The sequence below is a fragment of the Bombus flavifrons genome, chromosome 2 (genome assembly GCF_040668555.2).
Source record: "Bombus flavifrons isolate JBK064 chromosome 2, iyBomFlav1_principal, whole genome shotgun sequence".
Lineage (NCBI taxonomy): Eukaryota > Metazoa > Arthropoda > Insecta > Hymenoptera > Apidae > Bombus > Bombus flavifrons.
The window spans coordinates 9,416,021-9,439,224 of NC_138443.1; the positions used below are offsets into that span (position 1 = coordinate 9,416,021).

Consider the following 23,204-nt stretch of genomic DNA (forward strand, 5'->3'; position numbering starts at 1 on the left):
AACTGGCCGATAGTAAAGCGGCGTAACGTAATTCTGGCCGGGCTGAAAAGCGGCGGGGTGTTCGTACAAAAGGAGAAGGGCTGCTGCTGCTGCGGTGGTGGGCCAGAACGTGACGCAGCGTGACTCGTTTACTCGCTACGCTGGCACAATGCGTTCGTCAGTGGCGTAACATACCATGTACATATATACAGGGTGTTTCAGAACTACTAGTCCATTATATGAGGGCTGATAAGAGCAGTTGTAAATAACATTTTTTGCCTGATAAACGTATGTACATATATATACATACAACGTGGTTTTAAGTTTTAATAACGAAACTTCAAGAGCGCAGGTTTTGAGCACTTGCCAATGAGCAACCCACTTTGTAACTTTATGGATCGTTTTCATGATATTTCAGTGAAATTTGAAATAGGAAATTGTGTATGTATTGTTTCATATGTAAAGTATGCTGTTCCCTTTTTTGTCCCTTAAATATCAGTAAAATTTATAGTTTTGCAGTATTTCATACCAAATATTCGTGAATTGACAATTTTAACAGCAAATACCAGCACTGGACACTAACTAGAGTTGGGCGATGGCAGCGCAGTGATTAGCGCCTTAGATTACGAACGTTCGGAACCCGGGTTCAAATCCCGGCGACTGGAGTCTGATTTTTCTCCTACGCATTAAAAACGGAAGAAAATCAGTAGTACCCCAGCAGCGACATCTACAACAGCCAGTAGCAGCTACAATTATCACGGACAACACTTTACACCTCAACTTTCTATTCTCTCATCACATTTGGAAAAGTACTGTAATAAAATGCAAGAACAGTATATTCTTATTCTTCATATATCATCAAACAATAATCCGTTTCTTACTTCACACTTAACAACTGCTCATTCCAAACAGGTCATGCTCGTTACCAAACGTATCAACTCGTATCCATAACGCGCGTATAGCTGTGTTCCTAAGAAAGTAAAGCAATATCAATTGCATATTCCTTAGACAAAAATATTCCTATAATTTCATTCCTTACCATCACCAATCTAATTGACCTATAATTCTGAGACACCGCATATATATACGAAGACACGTGCACACAGGGATCCGGGCATTGAGGCAACTATGCAGCGAACGGTAGCTGGTGCAAGCATGCATTCGTAGTCGGTCCCGTATTCATCTTGCGCGTTGCACTCGGCCGAATCCTCGTCTGGTGAGCGCGGTAACCGCGCGTGTATTCAGTTTTCTACCAGGCATTAACGCGCCGGGCCTCCGTGCTCCCATGAAACTGATTGATTACGCGCGCTCTCCGCTCCATCGCCGCGCCGATACCGCGCGCTCGTTTCATGCGCGCCGCTGAAAGAGAAGCCGATGGATGCCTTTTCAAGCGCGCGCGATCTTGCCCACTTTTATCAACCTCCTCCTCTCACCATTCAGATTCCCTTTCTCTTTCCTACTCTTGTCTTTGATGTTTAATACACTGCCGCCAAGCTGCCCTCTTTCGACATTACGCATCTACTTACTACTTTGTTGCGATTCTCTCGCGGAACGTTTCTCGTTTCATGCTATTTGTTGCACTAGATATTGCGAGGTTACCGTCAGACTTTTATAGGTTAGGAATTTATGAGAGTTCCGCTGGACAAATTGAATTCAAACTTTGTTCAAAATGTTAGAAACTGTGGCTTAATATTAGTCTTTCCTCTCGTGATTTCTTACCATTAACGTTCTATATTCTTTTGGAAGGATAGCTAGCTTTTGGAAAAACAGCAGCTTCTTGCACAATGGTACAGAATAGTCGTGTAATTCGTTTCTTCGTTTGTTTTATTGCAAAGCTTGTTAATGTTATGCAAGTATTATACCTGTGCAAGAGGACTCAATTAATCATGGTAATCAAAATTTAATCAATATATTCAATTTAGAAATAACATTACTTTGAAAAATATCATATAAGTTGACCAATAATCGAATAAACACTTGTACGCACTGAAATACGAACATTTCAAAGATATGGACACTTTTTTGATTCTTAAAAACTTCCCACTGTCGTGCCAAAATATATTTTCGTGCAGAGTGCAGCAAATGCTCGAAACGAGTCGTTGATTTTCTGCGATCGTGCTATGGGCGGTAAATAAATAAGACGCGAATATTGTCAACTCCCGTGGTACATATTTCATAAGGGCAGGGACGAGCAAGTCCTGAATTTCTGATTATATTAACGTAACCAGAATCAATTCTTTGCGATGCCCGTTACCCCTCGGTCGACTGTATTATACGATTACAATTAGTAGCACCCCCTGCGTATTCCCTGATTACATCAGAAACGAACCTCCAGAGGCTGCACAATTGGGTAGTTATCGATATTGGGGTACAGGATGTTTTGTTCGCGGGGAGTTAAACGTTATGACTTTTTCCTCGTTACGCCAACTTGCGTGATCTAGGATATTTTAGCGACGTTCTGGCAAAGAAGGAATCAAAGCTGAAAATTTGATAACGTGCATATGTATATATAGTTGAACATTTATTACTTGGAAATCTGTATAAGGCAACAATTTTGTTAAAATTAATTCATTTCGCTAAAACTAAATAAAAGTTACTTTAACTCCAGTTATTTGCCATAGGTCCAGATACATTATTTTGCATCCGTACCTTGAATTTGGAATAGCCAGATCTCTACACGCTGCTGCCCCTGCGACTAGAAGTGCACCTATAGCTATGTGTCACAGCATGTGAGAAACCAATTATTCGATATTGTCAACCGTTGGGATTGTCTCAAATAAAATAAGACGTTGCAAGCCGTATTCCTACCTCGTTGCTGTTAGACTATGTGTACATTCATGGAAGGTAACCGTTTTTCATTAGTCGAATGAATAATTGTCATTATCTAGATATACTTAAGATAAATACATTAAAATAACTTTATATAATATAATACATAAAATAAATTTATTACAAAGTAAATAATTTCAACCCAGAAAATCACCTTATAAACGCCAGACAGCTAATAAGACTGCACTAACCGCAGGCCCCTCTTACGCTGACAATTTGCTAAAAAATGCCATCACACTCAGCTGCGCAGGTAAGTAAACAACTAACCGGAAAAATCTCCAAATATCAATAGAAAAGAATAGCCGGGGAAATAGCAAACTGGAGTGGAGGATATAATTTATGGACAATCGCAGGATCGATGTTATTTCTCTGCGGAAACAGCGACGACATCTTCATTCAAGGAGCCACTAGCTTCGAGAGAGCTATGGTGCCGATTCATCGTGTGCACAATTCGTCTCGTTCCTATTCACTCGTACGAAAAACGGAGTCAATGGGCCGTCGTCCTTGTGTTCGTTCCGGCTCCAGGCTTATTATTATGGCCCGAATTATTTCGGGAATAGCGGCCAGTAGCTACAGGTGCACCCGTTCATGGATACGTCGTGCGGGACACATTCAGCGACGTTCGGTCATTGAGAAGAGACGTTTTTGCCGATGACGAATCGTAGGAAGCGACCGATCCTCTGGGGAGGAAGCGTAAAAAGAATCTGCCGGCATTCAACGATCCGTTCGTCCAGAACGGACTGGCTCCCATCGATGGAAAGCATCCTGGTTCTCCTTTTACATCGAATAACCAAGCAACGGTGTAATTGTGAAGTTGGAAGCACGCTGTTCACCGACAATGTGCACATTTGTCAGGAGAACAGTATCGATGAGCACTTCATTTCTCGAGATCGTGGAAAGTCCTCGAAAGCACACGCCCAGGTTATTCCAGCTGTGATTTGGAAAGTCTTGTATGGTGTTTTGGATTTATTTGAGTTTTGTATAATTCATATGTTAGTATCTTTGTTGTGTATTCCTGGAATTTAGAAATGTTTCTTTGTTAGAAATTGGGTATTAAGTTACTAGTGAATGATAGTTATTGGATGAATCTGAGGATGTAATTTATGGTTCATGTTGTAAAAATATGTACGTTAGTAACAATTAGCCGTTTGCTTCTTTTCGACAGTAAACTTAGGAATATCTTGAAAAGTCTTAAAATTGAATATCAACTATGAATGAACAATGAAATTGAAATATGTAGCTACAAGAAGTCTGACATCTCGGATAGTTCTATTCATGAAAATGGCCTCGTAGATATTTGTCCATTTTCCAACTACTTCTTTGTGGTTCCTAGCTTTCAATGAAAACTTCCTCTACTGCGCCTTAATTTGTGTTACCAATGATCCTGGCATCGTCATCAACCCTTGTAGACCTGCACGTTCACCGTGTGGTCATCCGTTATGGTTACCGGGCAAGTCACTGAAATCTTTGTCCGGAACGATCCGAACGCCGATGCAACGAACGTTAATGAGTATTGATGTCCTCGCAATCGATCGACCGCCGCGATACCGCTTAGCGGAACTCGCATCACGCGGAAAACTTCCACGTGGCCGTATAATACGGTCCATATCGATGATTGAACCATTGATATAGTTATCGATATTTGGGATTATTTTTAAAAAAAGATGCATTTTGAAAATGTTAAAAAGTCGATTGAAGGCTCGTTGAACATATTTAAATTTCTTTTGGAACATGTTAAAGGGTAATAACAGTTTTTCCGAGATGAGTTCTTTAAGCTGTGTAATTTGTGAAATGTTTGACATGGACATAAATGTTAATCGAACATCTCAAGCTTGCAGGTCAAATCAAAAGGTGTACTACATGACTACATATATATATAAATATAAATGTTTGCGAGCATCTATTTGCAAACAGTGTTCGTGAACTATTCGTCGACAAGACACATCTTTAAAAAGAGTATATACGAGTGAACCATCAAGGTGATGGAAATTCGTGCGAACTGCGAAGACTAAAGGGTACCTGCACGCGATTCTACCCTCTTGATCGCGATCTTTCGGCAATCCCTCGCTAGTCGTTGGTTGTAGCGTGGATCAGCGCGCAGAGGTAGCGCACAAGATGACGTGCGGCAAACATCAAAGCGTTCGACATCTTTTTAAGGCCGCCACCGCCTTAGAACTCGTTGAACTGGCTCCTCCTTTCTCTCTTCCCTTCGTGATTCCACTGTATTCGTCTATCTTCATCGCGTATCGTTTCTCTGCCGTTCTCCTCATCGAACTGACTCGTGAAGGATCTCGACGATGCTGCCGTGTGCGTATATATTTTTTTCTTTCTGTCTTTCCTTCTGCGTTTCGTTCTTTTTCTTGGTCTTGTTAGGTGTTCAGTGTTCTTTCTCCCAGTTGATGAACTTGGCCTGGATAAGGATATACGCAGCTATGTGTTTCGTATGCATAACCGCGCAGACGTTCGACTGATTGTGAGTAATGAGGGGAAGGGAGTATACGAAAGCGAATGGTGATCGTCTTTTACCTTGATTTCTACCGTTTCTTTGCCGCGGTTTCCACTTTCGTCGATACGAATCTTGTTTTAAACGATTTTATTCTCTTGCCTCATAGCATCGAGCTGCAGTTATGGTATGATGATTAATAGCGGAAAATTATATTTGTAGTTTCAAGTTTCATTAAAACGTGGTATTTTCACGTGTTTGTGTGAGACACCTTGTATAACTCCTGTTTCCTTATATCTCTATTATCCTTCACAATATTTACGCAAGCACTCGATCAATCATTTATTTTATCACGTGTGTCAATTGCATCTAAAATTAAAATAAGTTTTATTAAATTTTTCTCAGCGGAAAACCTTCAAATCGAAGGACTGTGTAATGAATTTATTGTTTTAATTATTTGCAAGTGTAAATAGTAATATCTACGATTATAGAATAAAATTAACTTCTAAACAGTAATGCTCCTGATCGATTCATATACAATAATTAATATGATATTTTCTAAATCTATGTTTCTCAAAAAAAAAAGAACGTAACAATACAAAAATCTATCTTCATGTTACAGGAAACCTTTATGTCGTTACAAGGTCTAACCTAACTCACGCAAACGAGCAGCAGAAAAATGGTCCTGCCCGGCTTACCCGGTAAAACGGCGCTGGCAATTTCAGGAAAAATTCCGGACAACGATTCAGGTTCGGTCTTGACACCTTTTGTCAACGGAGGATCATCTTCGGTGGCGTGTCCTTTAAAATCAGATAGCGAGTCCAGAGAAGCGCTGGCATCGCGGTAGGCAACTTGATATTGTTCAGTCAGGCAGGTTAGACTCAGTAGAATCGTAGAAAAGAGATTAAGGGTATCCAAATATCCAAGTCCTGGTTAATAACGAGGCTAAGCAGCAAGCAGCGAGTATCGTTCTAAAGTCTTGGCCTATTTTACAGCTACGTCTGTACCACTGGCACCGTTTATCGCCACTGGTCGTCCTAACCTCTACAAAAGACGCCTCGTATCCTGGCACCTTCTACTTCTCAGTCATCCTCGTTTTTCACGGATTCATTACACTTAACGGAAGATTTATTATTTAAAAAGGATTTACGTTAATTCGACAGATACTTGGCTCTCCAACAAGAACAGAAGGCTTGTTCCTAGGGAAGGTAACAAATAAGCGATTATCCTTTTTGGTTTTAACCAAAAATTGAAAGATGCTTCCGTTGCGTGAGATTTTTGAGTTTGTAGAATGAAGTACCGTTGGAAGTCTTGCATGGTAAAGTTTGAGAATTAAGTTGTTTGTTTCATGAATATTTAGTTAGGAATATTATTCTTTGATCTGTCAAAAGTAATTGACTTTACATTATCGCTAGTTTAAGAAATAAAAATAATGTAGATGCGAAATCTCAACAACATCTTTCATCACTCATGTCATGACTCATTATCTCTTTGTCAACCGTATATCTTTCGTTTTTCTGCGCACGAATGAAACAAGTTTCAACGATATTCGTGCTTCTTACGATTTCACTTTCAATTTTATATTATTTTTTTCCTTTAATCCTCGTGTTCGCGATAAGATTGCACCCTTTTTATTTTACTATTCTTTATCTGGCCCGCTTAAAAAAAAAAAAAAATCGTTTAAACCCGATAGAGGACGAATACGTACACGAGGGGGAATGTTAGAAATTCCTGGTCGTATAGTGTAACGCTCCGTTGACACGATGATGGATCGTCCACCTTGACCGGACAGGTAGTCGTACATTCACACTAACGCGCTGAAAGTGTATAATCGTGGCGGCACGCAGATACCTTTACAAGGGTCAACAACTCCATCAAAACGTGAAAATCATCTGATACGATGTTCGACCCGGTTGCTCGCAAACTTGCCATGCGATGAACCTTAACACATTCACGAAATCCAGTGTTACATGATCGTTCTCAATAAACAATAGACGTACATATACATATGTATATATTTAATTACGAATACACATATGTGTATATTCATAATTATATAAATATTGTGAATATAAATATTCTACACTTCATGAATGTAAATATTCCTTTATATAAGTACATCTAAATAACGTTTATTATTTCCTCTCTTCTGTTATATAAATTATTATCATAATAATAGTAGATCCCATCTTTCAAGGAATATTCTTGGAATAAATGTATACATACAATATCTATCCATACATTTAAACAAGATCTAAAGAGATATTGTTATCTTTATCATCATAAAATTATACTAAGTCATGCTATATTACTTAACGTTTATTTTTATCGAATCTCAAAATCGTAAAATCTTCGCAACAACTTTGAAGAACCATTTATGATCATTTTTATCAAAAGATGGTACTAATAGATCCAATTATTAGTATCCAATTATCTTGAACAATAAAGTTTAATCCCCATTTCTAATACCTGTACAGAACTTGGGAAAGAAGTTGTGAAAATACGAGGAGCGCGTCGGAATTCTATCCGTAAATGCGTATTAATTCCTTAGCCACAGTCATGTTATAGGATTCCCGCAAACTAGATTCGGGTTTGAAGAAGAATGGACGAAGGGTGAGCGATTACAATAAAGGTCTTTGCACGAGCAGCTAAGAGTTAAGTCGTGGGTAATAATTACCGATCCCTCGTTAGCACTGCCAATAGAGTGCCTCGCCCACCTGCCCACGGTTATAATAATATAAGCCGCCTCTTTTGCGGTTCGCAGCCCTCGCACGTGCCGTAGTCGGGAGTCTCCTTTATTCGTTTTCTGCCCTTCGTTTCTCACCCTTTGTGTGATCGACCGCTGCATCGGTACTTCCACTCTATATCTCTCTGTTCATCCTTCCTACAGGATTTACAGATTTCTAAAAGAGATTCTTGAAGTTGTGTAAATAATTTTTAAGTTATGGTGAAACTGTTGGTGAACAGGTTAGGGTCAGATACCTTGGAATCTTTCTTTTGGCAGGTGTATCTTAATTTTACGAATGAAATTTTATTGACTTAGAATGACAAAGTTATGTATGCTGTGTTTTTTTTCAGGTTTAGTTTAAATCTGTGACTTTGGTGAGTTGAATTTTATTACTATTTTACTAATCATTGCAAAGTGTTATAACAATGTCAGAGAATATTTTGAAATTATAGACTGCGAGGAGAGCTTCGGAGGGATAAATTTAATTATTCAGAGTTAAATAATGGGTAACGAGATTGTCACATGAAAAAATATGGACATGCCAGCAAGAAAAACAAAAAGTAGGAATTCAGGTTATGTTTTAATTCTTCGTGTTCTTGTACAAGCAACAAGATTCTTGTTCAATTAATTGCGTTATTCAGAAACGATCAATCAGCAATTAGCTATGTACTGTCCAGCCTGGGGTGAGCAGACCGTGCAATCTAAAACAGACTAGGACATGGTGCATGATACAATTATAAATTATCTCGGTGGATTATTCGTCTTGAACGAAATGTATCATTAAATCGTTAGTACTTATACACATCGGTAATAATTATCAATAAAATCTGTATTCATCCAGATGTACAATTGTTTTACTATATTTGTTTAATGTACAGATACTCCAGACAGATTTTAGGGGGTTGGCCCTTAACAAGAAACTTCTACAATTATGAGATTAAAAATGATCAAAGACAAATCAATTCCAGTTAGATAGATTTTAGTCTTTTCATCCTGTACAAAGATGGAACGACACGCAGAAAAATAGAAGATTCCTAAATGAAGAAATTATAACTATTCCGAGAGAGTGACAGTCCAAATGGCAAATCGTCATCTAATAAACATCTGCAGTCTACTCTATACAAACCAAATATTCTCTCGCCAATGATACTCGTACAAAAGAATCTTCTTTAATCCAAGCAAAGTGCAAACGATCTAAAGCAGTATCACGAACAACCGGAGATATTGACTCTAATTATGGATCTTGAGACCTTGACCACCCCTGTTCGGTACATTTACGTCGGCCTCGAGCGTTCTCGCGGTTTATTTTTCCCTGCCAATTTGCAACGAGAGGTTGGGCCCGCGAAAGACGCCTTTGGCGGAACAAGATGGAGAACACGCAAGAGGAAAACCGGTGCGTCTCGAACGAAGAGGACGAAGAGGACGAGGAGGAAGGTACAGGAAGAAAAAAGAGATCGATCTGGTCACACATGACAATGTACGACGAAGGCATGATGGATGAGGGGGCGGCTAGTTTACGTGATCGGGACATGATCGCCGGCAAACGGGGTGGTCCGTCTGTCCATGTCCACTCAGTTTTCTCTTTCTTTCGCACGAGGCTGGCTCGTCCCCGCGTCTTTCGCCCTTCCTGCGCCTCGAATGCAACACACACGCGTACGAACGCACCCCTGTCACTGGTCTGACCGATCTTGTTGTCATATTCGACGGACGCGACCGTATAGCTGGGAAGAGCTGCTCCCTTACTGGGTCCTGCGTGCCAGCCAGTGCCTTTTATGCCGTGTTCACACCACATATTGAGGAAAATCGGTCGTGAGCATGTTCGCGATGCTGGAAAATGAGATGTTCTCTTATTTCTTATCAATAAATTGTTTCTTGATAAGTTCCGTGATGTTAGATTTTTAGTTTTAATGAAAAGAGAATCCAATGATGTAGTGCTTCGACAACATTAGATTTATATACTAAAATTCTTCGTAACTCAGTTTTGTTGTAATTCAACTAAAATGCTTTATCAAAAAATTACGTCCAATATGCCAGACAACAACTAATTTATCATAAAATACCAACGCTACACTTGCGACTATCGTATATGGCTATTTCACCACACAATCAAAGATCGACGTTCTGCTACAAATTCGAACCTCCCAATCTATCAGCACCGCTCTACCAAACCTGTAACTTTAAAGGCCCCTCAACGAATCAAATCGATCAATACGATCTGGAAGATCGTTCGCAGGTTCCATGTTGTTTCGGGGTCTCTCGTTCTACGATTTAAAATTCAGATCGTTCCACCGACCTGGTCGGTCGCCTTACCGCGTTCCGTACGGCTCCTTCTCTCTCTCTCTCTTCTTCTTCTTATACTAGATTTTCATACGGAACCTGACGAAATGCCGCTGAAATTCGTACGGACGTGGTAGATAGAAGCGGATGAAACTCACGCTGTGACGCGTTACGAGCGTACGGGAGCACGCAGCGACTTTTTTGACGAAGGAACGAATCACGGGAGAAGTTTTAGAGGTCCACGCGGAGAAACCAGTAGCCCCTCGTCGAAGTATCCCGCTGACCTTTCTTTCCTTCTCTCGTCTGCTCGATTCTCTCTTTAACAGTGGTGGATCGTCGTGAAGTTCTGACACAAGGAATGCTTTGCTTGATGCCGAGAACGAACCAAGCTACCTTGTTCGTGCTACCGGCCCGAACCGCGAACCTCCAAACGTCTTCCTCCTGTCGTTCCTCTTTGATTCTATGCTGCGCCGCGTCTTGTTCCGATGTTACGTTTCTGGCAGCGACGTTGATTCTTTAGACTTTAGATATATCAGAGCGAGCCGCGCGAAACCATCGTACGCTGTCTAGTTTGAAGAATTCTTAATTAAATCTCGATTGGACGTTCTTTTGGCAGCGCTTAAGACGAAGGGAACCACGCTCGCTGTGATGTGGATCATTGGGTCTGGGATGAGTGTACGAGGTGATGGGGCTATTAGTAGGTTTTTCTCTGTCTTGAACGTTCTTATACGGTATGGAAAGATCGCGTTAAGGTATAGCGGGGAACTTTAAGAAAGTCTTCCAATTGGTTAGAGTACACACTTAAGTACAGTAGAATCTCGAGTAACCGACGTGATGCGGACAAGATACCTTGAATAAGCGAAAATTCGGATAATACGGAAAGTTTTATTAGCGTTCATAAATCGTATAATAAGATCATAGAAAACATATTGCTAATGTAATATTGTGCTCGTATTTAGGTGTAATTCATTGCTTAATCGGTTGAAAGATTGATTCGCTGCTTTCACGATGTGCCTAACTGTTAACGCTTTCGTACTATACGACTTAAAATTGAAATTTGAAAAAGATGAAGTTATGGTAAAGTTCAAAGCACCTCGTACAATACGAGATTTCGATTAAACAGAACTCGGATAACCGAGACTCCACCGTATTTATGGGGAAAATTTGTTCGATTTGAACTATTTAAACAGTTTTTAATCTAAAGATTTGAACATTTGAAGTAGTTGTTAATTTATCGTATTAACTAACTTCTAATTCTATGATTTTAGAAATGTCTAACAGAGGGATGATTCGATCAACAGTGTAACTAAAATCATAAGGAAATATAAAGAAATTCTATCAACCATAAGCATGTTAAACGTATGCAATACATTTCTTCATCTAACACAAAATTTAACAAACTCTAAATTCAACTTACGAGAATGGAATACCTGGCGATGTCATTATCGGGTTTTCATTCGTAAAATATTACGACGTTACAATCGTGGTCGTGCGATAACGCAGAAGGGCAATCAAGAAAATTACGGTTAAGGATGTTAAACCACGAGGGCATAAGGAACGAAGGGGATGGTTGGGGTTTTAGGATAGAGTCGAGTTCGGATCGACGTTTTCCCTCCTATCGAGACAAATGCACGAGCCTGATATCCGCGTAGAAGCGTCTATCGATCCTGGTCGTCGAAGGTCATTCGTTTTCATCCTAAATCCAGCGAGATTGAGGGACGCGACTCGATAAATGCCGGCGCAGAAATTGATTTAGAAGATTTTCACGGATCGTTTGCCCGCGCGGAACCCGTGGACAGAGAAACGGAGAACGCGTGTCGTTGTGCGACTCCACGTCGATGTGTAACGTGCTCGATCACACACAGATGACCAATCAGGGAGCCAACTGTTTTCCAAGAGTTGGGAAACCGAGAATGGTCCGCTGTTGTTATCGTGTTCCCTATACGTGCCCCCTCAATGATCCTTCTCCAACAGATTCCTTCTGTTCTCGAGCTGCGTTTTATAGCGCCTCGTACATTCTCACGTCTTAACCATGCCAAAACCCCTCGATCATTTTCAACCGTGCTTCTCCTATATTTTCTTTGCTAAACAATATCTTAAGTTCAAGCAACATGCTACATCCTTTTGACTATTGTCAATCGTATTTCTTCTATATCTTTCTTCTCTGTCTTTTGTAAAACATTTTCGTAAGATCGAGAAAATACGAAAGAATCGTCGTCGATGTCTCGTTTCAATTTTTTGTTTAAACGTTAAGGGTTTACTGTTATTTATTGAAACGAGAAGGAAATTTGAGAAACGAGGCAGAGTTAAGCATTGCGGTTTAAGTATTAGCTTGATGCTAGTTATACAGGGTGGTTGATAACTGGTGGTACAAGCGGAAAGGGGGTGATTCTACGCGTAAAAAGAAGTCGAAAATATAGAATAAAATTTTTTTTTTTTTTTAATTTTTCCATCGAGACAAGGATCTGCAGTGAGATCCGTTATAACATACCGCACGCGTACCGAGCGAAAATTCAAAGTCGATTTTCTCGAAAACAAAGCCTCAAACGAAAGATTTTTATTCTATATTTTCGACTTCTTTTTTCGCGTAGAATCACCCCCTTTCCGCTTGTACCACCAGTTACCAACCACCCTGTATAGTCGATAATAAAAGGAATCTTTAATTCTTTTATTTAACAATACAGTCAAAACTATGGAAAAAGTCGTCATTGCTATTTATTTCGCTATGTCAACAACGTCGAAGGATGTAAAGAGTACGTGAAACTCTTTTACACACACGCAATATGCGCATAGAAGCGTGTACACATGTAGATACGTATATATAGGGGTTGACATATCGCGTAAGTTAAGATAATTGGTCGTACGACGATCGGGACAAATATTATTTCGCGTAAGGGCGTACAGGGATTATATTTGTATGATAATACCACATGCATGGGTGGTTCCCTATAATGGCAAAAAGGGGACACGATATTTGGGGGACCGTTCTCTCGATTCGTTTCGCTATTATTCGTTGTAATCGTCGCTTCATAAATATTCGCGAATTGACTTCTCTCTTGCCGATCGTTTACATAACACAAGCACTGCAAAAGTGATGTGAGAAAGATACGTAAAAGCACCTTTATCACTAGGTTTACGGGACCCGTCAATTTTACGGATTTCAAACTTCGAAATGAAATATCTCAAAAACCATAGCATTAATTTTAACCATTTTGCATCGTAAATTAATCATTTCATCTAAAGAATTTATACACACAATTATTTTTTCCTAGGCTTTCTAATTTTTGAAATCTGTATATAGTATGCCTATCTCTACGAAACCCGTAATTGACGGGCTAGCTGATTTCATAAACAAACCGTTTTTCAAAGACTGCAAAAGTTTCAGTTATTGTAGACATTTCCCATTATTGTCTCCGCTTATTGTAGGTATTTACAATAGGATAATTGAATTCAGGCACAGTATTTTCTTTTTTTGATCAACCCCCCCTTTCTAGCAATTATGAGTAAATCCAGGAGATGTAATAAGATATTGAACATAATTGTCAACATCAATGAAGATTGTTCTGAGGATACCTCCGAAGAAGATCAATATGAATTAGGCCAAAGCGAAGCTGACAGTGAAAGTTCTGAATACACTGAAAGTGGAGAGATAGAAGGACCTTCGGGTAGTGAAGAGGAAAACTTCTTGAAAGTGTGTCGTAACAAGAAAAGGATGCGTATTTTTTCTAGTTCTAACTTCGAGGATGAAAGGACGAGTATTCCAAGCACATCCCAAAATGTAATGGGTGAAATTGAAATTGCAATTGACGGGATACAGTGGATGAAACTGAAAACAGGCGGATCTAGGGGTAGGATCTACCCCTCGCAGGACCTACTGGCTATGCTAAGAGATATATTATGTCGGGTTGTGTAACTAGTGCTTTCGAATTGATAATTGACAGACACATAATGGAACACATAAAAGATTGCACTGAAACCGAGACGCATCGAGTTTTGAAAAAAGACGGACAATCATAGTTGCTGAGTTACGTAGTTTTCTAAGAATTCTATATGCCCGGGGCGCATATGAAGCGAGATCATTGATCAGATAGAACAGATTTATAAGTAATAGCCAGGCTTGTTACAAGTCATATGAAAATATCTCAATAGATGAACAATTATTTCCAACGAAAGCCCGATGCAAGTTTACGCAATATATGCCGAATAAGCCTCATAAATTTGACATTAAGTTTTGGTTTGCAGTTGACGTCCAAACAAAATATATTTTGAATGGTTTCCCTCGTATGGGGAAAGATGAAACTCTATGCTCGGGGGAGAAAAGGACAAGGTGACTTTGTTTTCTTCAAATTTATATAAATCAGAAAACTGCACGCTTACTGTGTATAAAAGTAAGCCTAACGTAAAAGTCCTCCTTCTAAGCACCAAACATACAGGTATACAAGTAGAAGATAATTATAAACGTGTTCCAGAAACCATTGCTTTTTATAATAAAACAAAGTTTGATGTGGACTTCGTTGACCAGATGGCACGCAAATATAGTGTGAAAGCAGGGAGTTTGCGATGGCCTCTTAAAGTTCTTTTTCAATATTTTAGATTTGGCAGCGATAAACGCGTGGATATTATGTAAAGAGTACACTGGATCGAAATTATCTAAAAAGGAGTTCATATTTTGCCAAAGATCATTTCTGTCACTTTCAACGTCCGAAGTGCGAAAAAGTTGCCAAGTGGGCTACTGCAAAAAAAATAGAAGCAATAATTGTTGTATATATTGCAAAAAAGATCGTATGCGGAAAATATACAAACAAAATTCAGTATATTTGTAAAAAATGTGCTCAATAAATATAATTACCCTATGCCGTTAATGTTATTGTTATCATCTCCGTGATAATTAAAAAAAAAGACCTTTTACTTATTAATAATTTATTTAAACGTGAAGCCTAGTATTGTTCAATTCAGACTTAATTTGAATAAATCAATTTTCTAAAGAAAATACGTATTTTCGTTTACCCGTCAATTTGACGGGTCCTCGTAGAGATAGGTATATAAGAAACGCCCGTAAACCTAGTGTTAACAAGAAGATAATTTTTAAGACACACAGAGATTCACAGAACTATTTTCACGCTTACCATCCAAACCTCTATAAATATATTATATGTGTCGTACAAAATTGTTAACGATTTTATCAGCCCTGGAACGAGGCACGATTATCGTGATTGTACCGATGAAATTTGAAACAAGAACGAAACATTTACTCAGCCCCTGAAACGTAACCGCTCTCTCCGAGCGTCTTCTTCAATTAATTCGATCGCATTGTCTTTTTAGCATATCGGACGAGGCAAAGGAAGGATCCAAAGGCAGCGCGAGCCTTCAAACAATAGAACGCGAGACAGCTTCATATCCATGGGACGTGGCCATCGGCCTGGAAAAAATCCGGAGCGACACGTTCGAACGATTCGAAAATTCGGTAGCTTTACGTTCCCCTGAAGATGATACCGTTGTTGCGTCCCTAGGGTGCCTTTGTAACCAGCGGCCACCGCCACCCCCGCGCGAAAGCCTCTGCTTAAGGGTCGGATAGGAGGAAGAAACAAATCCGCCACCTTTGGATATGAGAAGACGAGCGATGGCCGCTGCGATAACCGATCGGTAAGCCGTCTAGGAATGTGGCCTCCTCTCCAGCTCCCTTTCTATTTTATTCCTGCCTCTCTTCCCTTCTCGGTTCCAAGAGTGCCTGACACGACATCCGAGAAGCCTTCATCAGGACCCTGATATCGAATGTGTCCGCTGTTACCCCGTCAACCGTCCACGAAGGATCGAATACGCCTTTGACTCTCTCGATCGTGGTCAACGCAGAGATCCCTCGACTTTTCAGAATTTCTAAAGGCGACGTGCGTGTGCTTTTTTGTTTTCTTCTTTTCGTGTAGACTACCTCGGTAGATAGGATGACGGCGAAGCTGGTGAAATGGTAAAGAAAAGAGGTGGAAAGAAGTGTGGATGGTCTTGGTTTTTTTTTAAGATAAGAAGCTAAGGTAGCGTAGAAGGTGATGGTATTAAGTATTAAGTCTAAAGAGATGATGTAAGGTAGCTTTAAGATATAATTCTCTATGCATTTGGAAACATTAAAAGTATATATGTAGAAAATATATAGAAAATTATTTGTGAATGGCGCGTTATAGAGAAAATGGCAACAATTTTGAAAGAATGTAATATGATATTCTTTTTCAGATAAATAACCAGCCCACGCCGGTGGACTACGCACCTATGTATCCTAAGTAATCTTCTATATATTCCAAACTTACCTTTCCGTAATGTATGTGTAAGCATACACCTCTAGTTGCACGAATCTGCTCAATATCACCTCATTCCTTCTTTCTCGAGAAAGCTCACAAAGTTCGGAATAGTCAAACTTCGGCGAAGCGATCAGAAAAATTCCCGTCACGATGCACACGGCGGCGTCCACGTGGAAACGTACGAAGAAAGGATCTTAACCTCTAGCCGGCTCTCCTTGCTCTCACGATTTTAATCCGTGGAAATTGTGTCGGCAAACACGACGATTGTTCGCTAGGAGAGAAAGAGAGGAAGAAGCGCGCGCAGCTTGATCTGTCACGGGCATTGAGGATCGCGGTCGGATGATCACGCGTAAGCACGTTATTCGCAGCGGCTTTTCAGCCGTGGTATCGTTGCCTCTTATAGGGGTTGGACATCGCAGCGCGCCGCTCCACACGGAGGGGATGGGGCAAGTAAGTCCCACCACCGTCGCTACGCGGATTATCTCTGGGCGGCGCGGACCGACACCGGCTTTTTTTCCTACCTGGACAGCTAGGTCGTCCAGGATTCCGAGTTACCTGGTTCGATTCCCCACTGGTCGCGACAATGGCTGATATTTGTGGGTAATAGGGTGTTTCCTAAGTTTCCTTAGTCTCGCTCACTGTGTATTTCGTCAGATACGTATTCTGATGAGAGAATGTAGAATAAATTTTGAACACATTGAGTACACAGTCTTGCGTCTTCATTTGGTTCTTGCTATTTTTTTTTAAATGTGATTTACAGAAGTAAATTTTAAGAAATCGCACTTTTATTGATCAACGTGAGAATTACGCATTTGCGTTGCCTTTGTAACATCGAATACGATAAATTACTCCTAAATGATGGATAATACGAACTTAAAGATGTCAGAATAGTAATCCAATCGAAGAGACACTCTTTTTATATCGATGTATAAGCTGTTCAACAGAAAACTCATCATTTGCAAACTTTTTATCGTTAACCATGTAATCAATTATATAGCAATAGAATGGTAATATTGGTAATAATGTTAATAGAAAACCTATGTAATCAAGCTCAGATTGCATTTCAATCTATTAGTATTCCTGCTTACATCCTAAACAAACTCCTACTTTTTCTATGAATACATCCGCAACTTATGCAGACCAATCGGTATCCGGCGCCAAACATCAAACGCACGAAATAACACAACGCCGTCGGAACCGTCTCGAAAAAGGAAAAAAGGAAGAAAGTAAAAAGAATCGCGCAGATATCCGCGAGCAGCATCCTCCTGGGTCCTCGACGCTGTTACGGATCGCAGCTGTGTGCATCGGATCCAGGCTACCTAATTTTCGAGAGGGCGTATAGCGCGCAAAGGAGAGAAGAGGGGGTCAGAAACCACCTGGAATCCCCAGGATCAGGGGAGTGAGAGCATTCGAATGCGTCGAGCCGTACAACGAGCCGCCACAGAATAAGGGATGCTCTTCCAATCCTGTCCTTGTCTCTCTGGCCTTCAAACGCTGGCGCGCGCTTCTGAACCATGTTTTCAGCCTATGGTATCCATACTATGGCACTTTTTACAGGGCACCGATATACTTATACATATAACTGAACACCGTACCCTCGTTGTAACTACCCTTGGTTCGAAGGGTACCGGCGAGACTTAAACACCAGTATACTTACCGCATGTTGCCATAATGAGTGGAAAGGGACTTGGAGGGGATTTTGGGGCAAGAGATGTAGAGGGCAGAAAGCCTAGCCCGTTCCTCCTTTTCATCGAACGCCGCAAAAGGCGGCCGATGATGCCTCGAAAGAAAGATTAAAGCGCCCGCGATCCGAACGCCACGGTTTGTTTATCGGTCGCTTTTTCTTTTCCTTTTTTCTTTTTTTTTTTTTCTTTCTTTTCTTTTTCTTTGAAGGCGGTTCTCCTCTACTCGCGGCTTCTCTTCCTCGTTCCGCGCTTCCTCAAACGCGCGGCGCGCGCTTCACGTTGCAAACGGACCGCCAGTCTCTGGTTAATATGTATGTTATGTGGCTTTGATCCGAACTTTGGTTTCCTCTTTTTCCTTGCCCGATTCTTTTCTTTTTGCCGCTTGCTTCTTTTCTATCCTACAAAGTACATATACGTACGTGTGCACACACAGTATATATTGAAGAGTGAAGCCGTCATTTTATTAGTTTTAAAAGGTTGTTTTGACGAATAAGATGATTTGGTTGGCGTTGGTGACTACTATGTACTGAGGATTTGATTAGATCGATTTAGTGGATGCTTATTTTGTCCGATATTTGTCTAACGTTAACATTTGTATATATTACTCGTCAAAATATTTCAACAACGTTTCCTTGAATGTTGAAATTAATTGCAAACTTCAAACATGTTTAAATACATAGATCACGAAAATCACTAAAGCTCCAAAGTTTTGAAAATACAGCAATACACAACATATAATACAAAAAACAAAGTGCAACATACAAAAGTGAGGAAAAGAAAGCAAATATTCAAGAAAGCCTAATGCCAAGGGATAATCCTTTCATGTTGACTCCTCGGGTTCCATTACGCGTGTAGGATGTTCAACAAGCTGGTCCGGTTAGTTATTCGGCAAACGCCACCAGCAGCGTAATTATTATCGATATTGCGCTCTCCGGTTCGTGCATCGCCGCCTGTCTGCAAAATGTATTCCTCTGATGCGCATACCAACGTGTACAAGGGTTCAATCGCGGTTTGGCGAGGGGTTGGAAAATCGGCCAGGGGGATGCGCAGGGGGATGTTTCGTAGTAGGGCGGACCAGTGAAGGGAAAACATGGTGGCCACTGGTTGCGGCATTCATCAGAGGCGGTACTCTGCGTATACCTTTTGAGATCTCTCCTTTCTCCTCTCCTCTCTTCTCGTTCTTCTCTACCTTTTTTTTCCTCTTTTCTCTTTTTCTCTTTTCTCTTTTCCTCTTTCACTTCGATCGTTCACGTGTGTACATGTCGGTATACAACGAAACACCAAAGGGGGTTTGTGGAAAAAAAAGCTTCTTCCATTGAGAATATTCGCAATAAAGGGAACCGCCTTCGTCGGCTCCTTTCACCTAATATTCCATTGCCGAGGGAAAAAAATCATCCGCCCGTATTTACACCTACTTTCGGCTACTTGGAAACGCATTATCGCGTTCCTCTCCGAGAGCACGGTCTACAGCCGTTTCTGAAAAGTTACACGATTTCACGGATACGCGCGTACCCAGCGTATTGTGTCGCGCACACTGGAGGTACCAATGATACGCCTTTTGTATTATTGTTGTTTCGTTTAAGCAGACTGCGGTGGATGGTTATTTCGATGGCTATTTAGCGTTTGGCAAGTGTTCGAAGCTTACGAGATCTATCGAGTAGATCGTTCCTTCTATGTTTTTGCTAGATTATGTGGTTATTCCGGATACAGATTTTTGGTCTAGTTTATATCTGTAGTTACGACCCAATATTTTTAGTTACATGTGACGATGTAATTCATTTATTTACTATGTAGACGACGAACTATTAGATATTTTATTAAATGAAGATATAGTCGTTCGTAGAAGTTTCCTTTATTCGTAGTAAGGAAATTCGTAAATTTTTGAAGCCACTAGAAAATATGAAAATATTCAGACTACAAATGTCATGACGATGTTTCCCCTATCGATACATCGGTATTATTTGACATTCTTTTTCCTCGAGACTCAGCCTGTTATTATCGACATTAAGTAGCTCGTTAATCCACAAAGCCATACTACCGAACCGTATGTAAAAACGCCATTAACTTTCTTTAACATGCTACACGTGTAAAAAGGAAAATTCGATAAAACAATTTTCTGCGACTTCTCAACGACGAATCCCATCTTCTGCCAGTATTACCACTGATTAAAAAAAGGGATAGAACGTATAACGAGTTGGCGTTTTCACAAAGCCGTAACACAATCGTGAAAAGAGCATTGAGAACGAGCGTTTGGGACGAGGAACAGGTAGTAGAAACGTTTCACAGGTAAAACGCGAAACGGGAACGGGACGGGATAGAAATCACGGGGAAACGACTTTTAATTACGGGACAGAGGGGAGGCGCGTACGCCGCGGCGAAAGAACGAGAAAAAACGAGAAGGGAGCGGCATGGATCAGAGGCACCACGAATGTTTTCAATTACATTTGCAGCACTCCCCAGCATCGGTGTCTGATTACACCGAGATGTCGGGAGGCTCGTTTGCCGCGAAATGCACTTGCCGTTTCGATGCCGCGCCTTGTGTTCCCGTCCTCGCTAAATCGGCCTATGTGTATAAGAGCGAATTCGCCTAACCCAATACATGCAAGTAGACCAAGCATTGCTTATTCGAATTTTCAATCGTTAGAATATTTATCTTTCTTCCAAGTGATATCATGTAAACAAAATTAATGTTCTAAATATATTCTTTATATATCAACGAGTTTAGTGTTTGATTAGATTGTAGTTCTGAACCTACCATTAAAGATCAAGATGCTAGGTAAACGATATAAATTAACCAAATAGTATGGAGTACAAAAGAAAAATAATCTTAAGGAATTGGTTTAAAAAAGGTTTGTAATTTTATAGCTTAAAAATATACTGTGTAATACAAACTATAGTATACTACATATAATATGTTATATGTAATAAGTGATGATATATATATGAAACGTGAAAAATTTGATTATCCGATTAACCTGTAACTATTTATACGATTTTATATTGTGCCAATAATTGAGATTACAGTATAGAAAGGCGAATCATCCGATCATCTTCTCTCTCTTATTCGAAATGTCCTCGTCAGTTACTATCGATTCCCTTCTCGAAACTCGTCTTTCGGTAATCTGATACATTTTTTGGTCGCCGAGTAGGCCCACTTTTAGCCCGCTATGTAACCACTGAGAGATTAGGCGAAATATTTATATACTATGTTTCTTTCGGGCGAAGTTACTGTAGGTCAAGGCTCCCAAAATAAAATGTGCCCTATATTTTCTTAAGAAATTTATCTTATCTTATATGTTGCTATCTGATCCATTCGATCAAGGTACAAAAAGGCGCAAAGTTTATTCTTTATAGTCTTTTCGCCGATATCTGTAATCGTATGACATGGATGCATGCAAAAATATTCACTAAACAACAGGCAAAGCCACCATATATTCAGCTACCCGTGACACCGAAAACTTCCGGTGTCCTCACCGGAAGTACATGCAGCGAACCACGATCCAGCCACTGGATCATATTTCTCGTAGGATTTGCCACGTTGTTATGTCGAATTCACATGCCGTGAGATTAGCCTAATAATTAGGAAATGAGGCTGCCATTTAAAGCAGGCGGTTCTCGTAGAAAACGGATGTTGGAAAATATTTTTTCCGGGGATCATTTGCACGGTCTCGCTGTCATGAATGAAAACTTGACTCTCGGCGGGTATCAGCATTTCCGACTAGGTGAATTTCATATTCCACGGGTATTATTTGAACGATTAACGCGAATGGAAAAGCTCGTTGCCAGTCCCTGCCCTCGTATTGTTGGCAGCATTTTCAACCGAAGCATTTACAATTCTCTCTTTATTGCCTTTCGGCTTATCCGGATTGCGTCGGGCCGCGAGCGAGCCGCGTTTCATTCTAATAATAACCATTAAGTTAACGAACTGCAACGCGGCTGTTTGAACACCGCTGGACACAGGGATTAACGTACCATTAATAAGATTATCCGCGTAAACAATAGATTGTCCATTTCCGACCTCCGGCCATCCGATTTCGCCGGATATATAATGTGAGGCACGAGACTCGCGGTTTATTGAAAAACTCGATACACGGCCGCCAGAGATTTGCAAATGTGACAATTCGTATGCCAATATGGCGAAGATACGGTGTGGCGTTCACGACGAAATATGGCCTATAAAAGGAAATTAGAAATTATTATTTGCTAGATATGATTAGATCATATTTTTCCCATTTTTTAGATTGATGCCGTACGATCAAGATTATTAGGTGGAAATATTTAAAGATGAACTACTGTATAGTGATTTATGATTTTTATTTTGTAGAAAAGTAAAAGTAACATCTATGTAATCTGATAGAATGTTATCTTAAATGTTTTTCACATTCTACCAAATAGTTTCTCATACAAGATATGTAAAAATATATATAAAAATCGGTATCTTAAAAAATTACTTTTTAATAATTATTAATTGCCAATTTATAGTAGACGTCGTTCAACTTTTCAAAGTATTCTAAACTTCGCAAAAATGCAGAGAAAGAATAATTACATCTATGAAAAGCTTGAAAAAAAGAGATAATGAATAGTGGTGAACAGAAGTAAACACAATAATTGAGAAGCGTTACAGACAACTGACCCATAGAACATCGATTTGGCCCACTCTTTTGAGATAAACTTTCAGTCAGAAGCCAAGTGGAATTTCCGCAGCAAAACTATCCGATACGGCCGATGTTTGACATACACGTTTCACGAGCATCAGTCGACGTCCCAATGGTACGTGTCGTCGTCGTTTGCAACAGGAACGCATGGCTCCCGTCGATTTCAACTTTAACTTGATAAATCCAATTGTACGCGCTGGATAAGCTGAACGGTACACGAGGGGCGTGACGAAAGAGCCGCGTCGAAATTCTGACAACGATATGACTGCCCCACGTTTCACGGAAGCCACCTAATCCTACCGATACAAATGCTATTGATTT

General features: G+C 40.2%; 2 long non-coding RNA genes across 4 annotated transcripts; one reads left to right on the plus strand and one right to left on the minus strand.

Annotated features, from left to right (window-relative positions):
* Positions 1 to 738: 738 nt before the first annotated feature.
* LOC138189774 (uncharacterized) lies at positions 739 to 16,611 on the plus strand. 3 transcript variants are annotated; one of them, XR_011176110.1, is made up of 4 exons: positions 739 to 2,823; positions 5,874 to 6,094; positions 15,579 to 15,899; positions 16,479 to 16,611. It is a non-coding gene; the product is annotated as an uncharacterized LOC138189774 (long non-coding RNA). The 3 variants fall into 3 exon arrangements; XR_011176112.1 differs by having other exon boundaries at positions 5,874 to 6,000; XR_011176111.1 differs by having other exon boundaries at positions 15,980 to 16,559.
* On the minus strand, positions 3,559 to 6,019 carry LOC138189775 (uncharacterized). The gene is made up of 4 exons (XR_011176113.1): positions 5,950 to 6,019; positions 5,335 to 5,620; positions 4,828 to 5,218; positions 3,559 to 3,823 (listed from the first exon to the last, which is right to left on the minus strand). It is a non-coding gene; the product is annotated as an uncharacterized LOC138189775 (long non-coding RNA).
* Positions 16,612 to 23,204: the final 6,593 nt, after the last annotated feature.